Source organism: Schistocerca cancellata, chromosome 2 (assembly GCF_023864275.1).
Source record: "Schistocerca cancellata isolate TAMUIC-IGC-003103 chromosome 2, iqSchCanc2.1, whole genome shotgun sequence".
NCBI lineage: Eukaryota > Metazoa > Arthropoda > Insecta > Orthoptera > Acrididae > Schistocerca > Schistocerca cancellata.
In genome coordinates, this window is record NC_064627.1 from 204395709 (window position 1) to 204407010 (window position 11302).

The window sequence follows — 11302 nt, forward strand, 5'->3', positions numbered from 1 at the left end:
ACCGCAAAGAGCTCCTCGAAAAGCTGCCAGCCAACCTGTATCCTGGTAAAGGAAGTCTCTGAATTATCTCCTTATTTAAGAAGTGTTCAGATATACCAATAATTTCAGAGTCAACATCTATAAGCAGTTCACTAACTTTATCTCTAATACCTTGTATATTTTGATGATATATATTAATTCCCTCATTACTCGGATACCTAGGCTTTGTCAAAAGTGGTTCCTTTGTTAGAGAGACTTCCCTTAAGAAGGAATACCTATCAGCTGACTTCAATCTAAAAAAGGAGCAGCTCTAACACCCACTACTGCAGGAATTTTCCCGTGAGTGATCCCACCAACCCCACCTATAAGCTTTGCCAACCTCCCCTTCCCATACCTGTTGAGGTGCAGGCCATGTCTAGTGAAACCCGTCCTGCTGATAGACCACCGACACCACTGAAATGTGACCCATGCTTTCTGTCATCAGCGCACCCCCAAGTCTCATGTTATTACGCCTGACGGCTGTATTAAGATGAGGCCGATCGTGACGCTGAAACAGTTTCACGAAATGCACATTCGTGTTGCCAGTCTGAGTGGCTATCTTTTCCAGGTCACCATCTATGTCATACTCCCCATCCCTATCAATACTATTGCCAGCCCCACCCACAATCACTACCTGATCCTCTTTAGTAAAATCCCTGCATAATCCCCCTATGTTAACAGTCACCTGAGCCAATTCTGCATTAGGTTTCACAATGCTGGTGACCTGGTACTCACTCCCCAGCACTTCCTGCAACTGCTGGCCTACACCTCTGCCATGACAACTACCTAACAGCAGAACCTTCATCTTCCTCTTCGACTTTGCAACTGTTCTAGCCATCGTAACTACTGAGGTCTGCTGCATACTTCCTACATCTACAGCTACTAGAGATTCCTCTCCACTAGACTCTGACAGTTGGTCATATCTATTGTAAACACCAATAGTAAAACTATCTGAAAATCTTCTTCTCCTAGCAGATCTCTTGCCAACAGCCAGCTCCCATTCCCCAACCCCCTTCTCCCTCCTCATCCTATCTAGCTCCTCCTGTGCGTTTTTCAACTGCACCTGAAGGGCACAGATCTTACGCTCCTGCTCCTCTATCAACTTACTCTTGCTACATAACCTGCAGTTCCAGGAGAGTATCTCACGAGAATGCCCACTGGCTTCCCCACTGCATTCCCCCCAGTGAAAATACTTCGAACAAGTCTCAAACCGCAATCCACTACTCACGAACCGACGGCAAAGCCCACACTTCTCACTCATGGTAAAACTTTACTTTTTCTAAGTTCCGCTACTACAATAAGAAGATGTTAAAAACCTAACTACAATAATCACAAACTTACTCTACAAGGGAAGTAACTACTATTATTAACAGTATTAATAAACAACAAATGTGAATATAACAAAAGACTAATACAGAAAGAGAATCAAACGTCTAATGACACAGTAACGAAGCTGAAAACAATTCCCAAAAGGTTCTTCTGAAATTATTCCACCAGAAAAAACAAGAAACTCCGGTTGAAGACTACTAAAGTCCCTAAATAAACCACTATACACAAACAATTAATTAGTACTTAGCTTTCGATGCGCCGCTACAGCTGCAACTGGTCAGCGCGGAACGTAAACACAGGTAAGAAGTTACGTTGCACGATACGAAACACTCACAAATATCAGGTCACAAAACAAGAAAGGCAGAGGTGAATGAAGAAACCACTAATACGTCACTTATATAGTAAATATTATCACAAAAACCGTTAAAATATGTATCTGAAACCTAAAAATATATGAAAACTTGGAGAGCGATCTCACACGCAGTCACTCGCTTATGACGTCACACCAAATGATGCATCTCCGTAATACTTGCGTATTGTTCGAACCTACGGATAACAAATCTAGCTGTCCGCCTCTGAATTGCTTCGATTTCTTCTTTTAATCCGAACTGGTGTGGATCGCAAGCACTCGAGCAGTACTTAACCAAGGGTCCAACAATGTCCTACATGCGGTCTCCTTTACAGACGAATCACACTTTCCCAAAATTCTCCCAATAAACCAGAGTCGATCATTCGCCTTCCCAACTAGAATGCTTACGTGCTCGTTCCGTTTGACAAATCTTTGGAACGTTACACCTAAACGTTTAACTGACGTGGCTCTGTCAGGTAGCACCCTACTAATGCTGTATTCGAACATTACGGGTTTGTTTTTCTTACTCATCAGCCTTAACTTACATTCTTCTACATTTAGAGCTAGCTGCCATTCGTCATACAAACTAGAAATTTTGTCTAAGACATTTTACATCCTCCTACAGTCACTTAATGACGAAACCTTCCCGCACACCACTGCATAACCAGAAAGCAGATTGCTGCTCACACCGTCCGCCAAATTGTTTTCGTACGTAGAAGTAAGAACGGTCCTGTCACACTTCCCCTGGGCACTCTTGACCTTACCCTTGTCTCTGACGAACACTCGCCATCGAAGACACCGTATTGGGTTTTATTACTTAAGTAATCTTCGAGTTACATATCTGCGAACCTATTCCCTATGCTCGTACTTTCGTCGGCAGTCTGCAGTGAGTCGCAGTATCAACTGCTTTTAGGAAGTCTAGGCATATGGAAAATGCCTGTTGCCCTTCATACGTATTTCCTATTGGACATAAGACACTTCACAAATCGAAAACGGCGTTTAAATACTACTTGAAAAGTGCGCCATTGAATCTGTTTTTCACAGGAGAGGGGGAAGAGGGGGGGGGGGGGGAGGAATTGTATGAAAAATGTTACAAAGACGAAAGTCGCTTGGATGCATAAATAAAAATTCATATGCAGCATGCAAAAAGACATACGAGTATATACGAGGGGCGTTCAGTGAGTAATGCAACATAGTTTCCCTGAAAGCATATTGGTTCTATTCAAGATTCCAACACACTATACCATCCCTCACTCCTTTGGCTACAAAACCCTATTTTTTTAAGACAATCTCCGTTCAGTGGGACGGTGTAGCTGGTCGACGTCGTAGCGAACGTCTTGTTGCATCAACAACCTCCCCATCACCCATGTTCTGCTTCCCGCGGAGTGCTTTCATCATTGGGCCAAACAGATGGAATTCGAAATATGCGAGATCCGGGCTGAAGGCTGGGTGAAGAATAACAGTACAGTGAACTTCTGTGAGCTCCTCTCGGGCGCGCAGATTTCTGTGAAGCCTTGCGTTGTTATGGATAGGGAGCAGTCGGTTTACATTTTTGTGGTGACGAACACGTCGTTTCTTCAATTTTCTGAGGACAGTTGATCGTCGCACCATGACGGAGGACACGAAACAGGATAATCGTTCATAGTCCCAGAAAACCGTCACCATGACTTTACCCGTTGAGGCTGCGGCTGTGAACATTTTTTAAGAGAAGACATGGTGATGCGCCACTCCATGGATTAACGTTTTGATCCGGTTCGAAGTGATGAACCCACGTTTCACCGCTTGTGACAATGTTCGGCAAAAATTGTCACGATCAGCGTCATAACGGTCAAGCAGTTCCACACAGACGGTCCTTGCTTGCTCTTTATGGTATTCCGTTAGGAGGAGAGAAATCCAACGGGAACATACCTTTGAGTATCCCGACAAGTGGACTACTAACAGAGACGCCCAGTTGAGGAGCGAGATGTTTGACTGTAATCCTTTCCAAAACATCGAATGAGTGAACGCACATTCCAAAATTGCAGGAGTCAGCGGTGTGCTGCCGACTGGGACGTGCGAACCTGACAGGCTTGAGTTACCTCGTTGCGATTGTAATATTGTGCCCTCCACGCGAAGTAATAAAATACTATTTTCCTTTACTATCGAAATACCAAGAGTTAAAGATATAATCTAACCACTGAGTGAATGAACTGCGCTGCAAGTCAGCATAATGAGAACAGCGTAACATTATCATGTGTATTTTGTTCTATATAAGAATGCGCGTTCGTCTTTTCTCTCTCTTCTCCTCTTCTTCTTTAGTCGCGCGCCTTTCCGACAGCATCTTACGCTATCAGACTCTTATTTTCTTCCATTTTGTTCAAATGAACTGAAATTATATTCCTGTTAGGAATTTGTTTAATTGTGTTATTATTATCGTCAATTCCGAGTACTGATATGACTTTACTATGAATACTTTTTTTTTCTTTCGCTCCAGAGTTGGGCTAATATTATTGTAATTTCTACGTATTTCTCCGGAATACGGCAAAAAATTCCTTGTTATGTTCAAAACTGTGAGATTAATGCACGAGATGTCACATGTCTATATAAAAAGCTTCTTTCGTTAAATAATAATTGTTTAATTTGGCATTTCTTCTTCATTTCACAGTAACGATAATCAATCCCCAATTTATAGCCGGCCTGTGTGGCCGAGCGTTTCTAGGCGCTACAGTCTGGAACCGCGCGACCACTACGGTCGCAGGTTCGAATCCTGTCTCGGGCACGGATGTGTGTGATGTCCGTAGGTTAGTTAGGTTTAAGTAGTTCTAAGTTCTTGGGGACTGATGACCTCAGAAGTTAAGTCCCATAGTGCTCAGAGCCATTTGCCAACCCTGTTTATAAATGCTACAGATTTTGCTTTACTACATTTTTTCTTACATTGCCAATGCGATACCCACAAAATTAAACTATACTGAATTTTCACGCGAGCCGAGAAGACACTTAGTAATTTCCCTGAGATCACAGAAACCCAAATTAAACGTTTTTCAGCACGCCACGAGTCTACCGACCTTCATTTCAAACAATAAAAAATGTAAAAAAGGAAGGTAAAAAAGGAACAGTATTAACTAAGGAGTGAGGTGATTTTTTTACGTAGTTGGTAATATCAAGTGCATTTTCGAAAAAAAAAGTATTATAGAGACTACGAAAGTGATGAGTGTGTGCGTGTGAAATATTTAGGTTCATTTTGGTTTTCATTTAGTAGATTTACTTTTGATTGTTTATTTATTTAATTATTATCGAGTATGATCATTATTATTATTATATTTAGCGCTCAAAACGATGGTCGCTACGTATGAATAAGTGTATGTAAAAATTTAAATTCCAACTTCTAATATAAAATTTTTTTCTATTACATATAACCATACGAGGAACTGTACCACGACGTGGAAAAGGTCAGCCAATCAAGTTTACGGCAAATTGTACAGCTGTGAGGTAAAAACTGATTCAAATTAATTTTTCTGCTCTCTCAAGACAATAGTTTTCGTCTATAGCATTTTTTCTCTTTGATTCTCTACAAAAGTAAAATCGTAGTTAGTTGTACCGTAGTTTAGCTCAGTGATTTTGGAAGGGTGTGTTAATAAAAATCCCATTTTGTAAAAATCGACGTAAGATTGTTTTTTCGCTTGAAGATAGAGAACACAAAATGGCCTTTTTGGCCGCTCAATGCTAAAAGAGCATCGCAGTCAGGAAAATTATTTATTGTATTAACATTATTTACTGATATATGTATATGTTATTGTTAAATATTAATATTCGTGTCGAATTTTTCCCAATTTTTCGAAATTTCATATTTTGGTCAAAGTCGGTAAAAAAGAGAATTTACCAACTGAAACCATGGCTTCACCATAAGATTTCGAATATGAAGCTGTAAATCTAAATGAATCACTCATACATTTCTCTGCAAATGAGTTAGAAGATCAAACCCCGGACTTGAACACGTCCACCGCGAATTCGGAGATCGTACAAAATAACGAAAATGGTCGTCCGACCACTGCAGTTAATGAAACTGCAGCGGGTACGGATCGATTTAATGGGATGACGGAAGACAGTATTGCGCTTGACCCGCTTACTGATTTCCTGAAAAATTTGGAATTACGCGATCGCGAACGCGATCAGAGAGACAAAGAGTTAATAAATGAAATAAAAACAGAATTGGCCAACATCAGGTCCGAGCTAATGAATATGGAGCAAGCTTACGCACCAATCTTGGACCAAGTCAGTAAACTGGACATGGATGTTGAAACTTCAAAAATCTCGCATTCCACAATAAAATCGGATGTGGAAGAGTTAACATGTGACGTTATAAATCTCAAAATAAATAATCAAAAGATCTTAGATGAACAGCTAGAATCTCACAAAAGGCAAATAAATATTTGAAAATCCAATTGGATAACCACCAAAGAGACGGAACTTGATACAAAGATTAATGTTGTCGTCGACAACGCTGTTCAGCGCGTACGGGAAGAAATATGTTGAAAGCCGTACAAGCGAATTCAGACGCCACGCACAATTAGCGAGACGGGCAAAAGAACCAAAAGAAGAAATGCCCTTGTGGACTCGGGAAATAAACGCTCGCGTCCGTAATTTGAAGAAAGCCGTTTCGACGGACAGCAGAACGGAAATGAATTTTCCTATGCAACCGTCGAACGATGACAATGCACGAAAAACGACATTCGGCAATGAAAAAATACTTCAAGCACCCGACTTGTCGCCAGCAAAATGTAATCACGAAGACGAACGTATAGTGAGTTCAGCGAAGATTGGGCAAAGTTTCCTCAAGCATCGCCATTTTCATACATTTTCCGAGGACAAGACGTCCATCCATCCAATTGTATTTATACGCGCCTTCAAAAATATCTCACCCAAATACTGGTCAGAATATCAAAAAATTCAGTTCGTGATGTCACGCGCCACCGGTGACGCAGCCTCATGGGCTAGCGAAACCGCTGAATCATGCAATTCGCTTGCTGAATTCGAGAGAGCTTTCCTTGCAAAATATTGGTCTGCAGGAATCCAAGAACGTTTGCGCAAAGAAGTTTATACCCCGGAACTGTATAATCCGAAAAAGGGGAGTTTGTGCAAATATTTTGAACGATACATTGCGAAAACGAGATATTGGTCTGAGCCTATCTCACACAAAGATGTACTACGAATATTAAAGACGAAATTACCGATCCACCTTAGGGAAAAATTAATAAATGTACCAGACGAAGATTTGGAGCATTTCCTTTCGGTGATCGACTCCTTAGATCTAATCCAAGAAGACACAAAGTCTTACCAAGCATTCACGAATAACTGCAACGGCTGTCACAGTATTGATAATCCGAACAGTAATGAACAGAGTAAACGTAACCAGCACAGAAAAGGTCAATACGACAAAGTGAATGTGCCTGATTACAACAATAATCCGAACCATGCTTGCGAATATCGGTTACGTAGTCAATAAATGGAATTAAGACAACGGTAACACGGGAAACAGCACGAGCCATAAGCGCAAATTCGTAGATAGAACTAATTACCATGACGCTTACCACGACAAAAGGACACCGTGGAAAAAGCCGAATGGCAATCAATGGGGTAACAACAACAGTCCTCCGAATCAGCGAAACACAAATAATCGGAACAAGAATAGTAATAACGGCAATCAATAGTCAAACCAGCAACCAATTCTATGGTTCGGTAACAAGACGCCGAATGTAATGCAAGCGGTACCCATCATTTCAAATGAGAACGGTCAGAGTCACATTGACAATAATCGTCTTACTACACTTCGAGTTTGTGAAGTAGTAGAACAATCCGGCCAGCAGCAACAGTCAAACTAGAGCCGACCGTTCTGAACGGCCTCCCAGTCATAGTCGGATCTATAAGTGGAGGCAACCCCACAATCAACCTGAAAGTGCTACGTTACAACGACGGTGCCGACATCAGGGAAGAATTATTAGAAGAAGCTAATGTCTGAAACATGACGATGAATAAATGGTGCAAGCTGCAATTATGGTCACTACTAACGGTGTTAGTGTGGAAGCAATCGTTGATACTGGTGCCACTACAAGTGCCATAAATCAGACCTTGTTCGACCAAATTAACCGCTTGAAGAGATTACATATATTGCCCGTGCAAAATTGCCGAGTTTCTGACGCATTAAACGCTGCCACACAGATAGTTAAGCAACAGGTGCAGGTCGATCTCTGCGTAGAAGACGAGTAACTTACGTGCCACTTCTTACTAATTAAAAATTTATCAGTTCCTTGCGTCCTGGGATGGGATTTTCTACGTGGTAGAAATGCATAGATTGATCTACCTACGTGAAGATGCGTGGTTACAAACAAAGGCAAAAGAATTGCACTACGGTTAATTAGGACTCCAAACGCACATAACAGATACTGTCGTGATGTTATTGTTAAATTGGTAGGTCCAAGAATACTCCACACTTCTAAGGATTTCGAGACGTCAGAATCTCTGCACTCGAAAATTATTGACGCAGCAGCACCTGGCAATTCAGCATCAATTGTAGCAAAAGTATCAGAGTCGATCTATCTGAACCAAACACAGAAGGAAGAACTCGAAAATCTCGTCGAAGATTCTATGCCTATATTTGATGGTAAACTTGATAGTAAACTTGGCAGCCGGCCGGAGTGGCCGAGCGTTCTAGGCGCTACAGTCTGGAACCGCACGACCGCTACGGTCGCAGGTTCAAATCCTGCCTCGGGAATGGATGTGTGTGATGTCCTTAGGTTAGTTAGGTTTAAGTAGGTCTAAGTTCTAGAGGACTGATGACCTCAGAAGTTAAGTCCCATAGTGTTCAGAGCCATTTGAACCATTTGAAACTTGGCATCATAAAGAACTTTGTGTATAACATGGAGGTTGCCTCACACAAAACGTTTTGTAAGACATCATATGCCGTGCCGTAGAGTAAAAAAGGAAACTATCTATTGAAGACACCGTTCAGTGACAACCAGATAGATTTAAAAAAGTATTATGAATGATCAAATGTTAGTAAACAAAGTGCTACTTATTTGAAGTAATGACCTTTGTTACATGTGTACCAGTATTTGTATGTAAACAACTGCGCTGTGTATCTAACTTGTATATAAATTTCATGACGTTTGTATAAATAATGTGAATCTCTTTCTTTCAGTATTTAGCTCGTAAATTTTTCCTTTTGGATTAGTTAAGTAAGTAACTTCATTCAATAATGAAAGATAACTTTTTCAAAAAAAAACTTTTTCAAATGTTATTGCTTTAATGGATATGAATAATTAGTCTTGACAGGAATGTAGTTAGAGAACCCTTTTAGACTTTCTTTGCAAAGTCAATGAGTAAACTCAAACTTTGAATCACTTGATGAGTAGTAAATTTTATTTTTCCAATTATTTGTGAAATAATTTCGATTTTTGTGCTATGTGTTATTTGCAATGTGTATATAGAAGTCTAAGATAGTCAGCCTCTAGAGAATCAAAGGTGTTACCTTGCTTAAACCATTAGATTATACATCCTTCTGATGTATACGAGGTAGCCTTTTTTGCTAACTTTCGTTGCAATTTTAATTTCGTAAATAGGAATTAAAATCGCGAGATTTTCTCTACTTAACGGAGCAACGAATGTCATTTGAATGAGAAAGGAAGTTATGCTTTCTTTCCTGTGAATATGTAAATGGTAACGAGTAACTGAATTTTGAGTAATGTATATTTCTAATTTCATTGTAATCCTTATGGACAGTGATGATGATCTTCTGATCAGTGACTGTTACTGTGAAATCCATCATATGAACCTCCAACGCGAGTATAGCTAAGAGTGCACAGCAGTGAACTCTCACAGACCTGTGTTTCAAAGAATGCTTTGACATTGTACCTTTAAAATTTACCCATTGTGAAAACGTTGATTGAGACTTTTAAAATAAAGCGTCATCGTATTTTTCACTGAACAATGTTGTGATTTACTGGACAATATTTAATAACAAAGGTTGTCACAACGAACTGTGTATAAAAATAATCCTATTTAGTGAGCAGTGGTACCACGTCAAGTTTTGTGTGGCGATTTTTCTCCAAGATATGACAATTGGTGACATTTCGCCATACGTTACTGCGTGCGAACTGTGTGAAGTGCTTCATTCAGTGACCATAAACTGCAACCAGTCATAAGGTGACCTCTGAATTTTGTGCTTTGCGGCCACAAAACCGAAAAACAAGTGTGATCAGTAGGACAGAATCCGCCCGGGAACTGCAAATTTGATCTAATTGTTAAAGACAATGTTTTGTGTGTGTCAACCAACGTTCTTGCTTTGGCATGAACATTTACTCGCCAGCCGCAGCTAGCGCCGCCTGAACAATTATTGAAAAGGTTTACGCAGCATTGTACGGAGCCAAGTCGTGTTTGCCGAACCGTCTTCGCGCGCAACTGCTATCAATCCCGCTCCGCGCTCTGTGAAATGTTATAGATGAACAGCAAAATTCCGGACTTAGTACCTGTCTTATAACACAACGTACCTTACAGGGCGATAAGCTAGCGTCTACAAATACAACTATTGCAACATGTACTTGGTTTTTTTTCATGACCACCTGCAACGAGCTGCTCCCCATCCATAACGGGCCGCGCTCCAAAGAAATGCAAGTGATCGTGTCCGAGAGGAAGAAAGGATGAAAGTCGCAGCCAGCAGCCGTCGGTGAACCACAGCAGGTCCATCCTGACCTAATACTCACGTACGGCAGGGCGAGAACTCGCCATCCACCGTTCCATTGCGACGATATTTTTTCGTCACTTCAACCAACGCTTCAATCAAGTCATTCGTCATTCCACCACGTGAAGATTTAAATAGAAAGCTCTTACGAAACATAACCACAAAACATAAAGCTACACACACGGTAAAGTTCTAAAGTATACTTTGATTGAAATCTGGTTAATTGGTTGGTTGGTTGTTTGGGGAAGGAGACCAGACAGCGTGGTCATCGGTCTCATCGGATTAAGGAAGGATGGGGAAGGAAGTCGGCCGTGCCCTTTCGGAGGAACCATCCCGGCATTTACCTGGAGTGATTTAGGGAAATCACGGAAAACCTAAATCAGGATGGCCGGACGCGGGATTGAACCGTCGTCCTCCCGAATGCGAGTCCAGTGTCTCACCATTGCGCCACCTCGCTCGGTGAAATTTGGTTAATTCACAGTAACACAAATTTTAATGCAGCCGTATTGTAAAATATTTAAGATTTTTCCTGTTACAATTTATGATGTGTTGTCTAATCATAATCCAGAGTAATATCCTTTTCGGTACCAATATGACGTTAATAGGAAAAAAGGTATATTTATTGTTCTTTAACAATGTAATCAATTGAGATTTGAGTTGAAATATTTAAGGGTTTATAAGATATCAGCGTAGTCGAACACCAGTTCAATGAATTGACTTTAAATATTTACTACCTGGTAATACTCTATAAAAGCATAACTTCCAAATAGTGCAACCTAAAAAGGTAGTGAATGTTAATGTAAAAGGAATTTTACTGAAAACTTAATAATACTGCAATATATAAGTATTATTTGAAATTGTCATAAAGACCTGATTGTAATGTAACTAGTAGA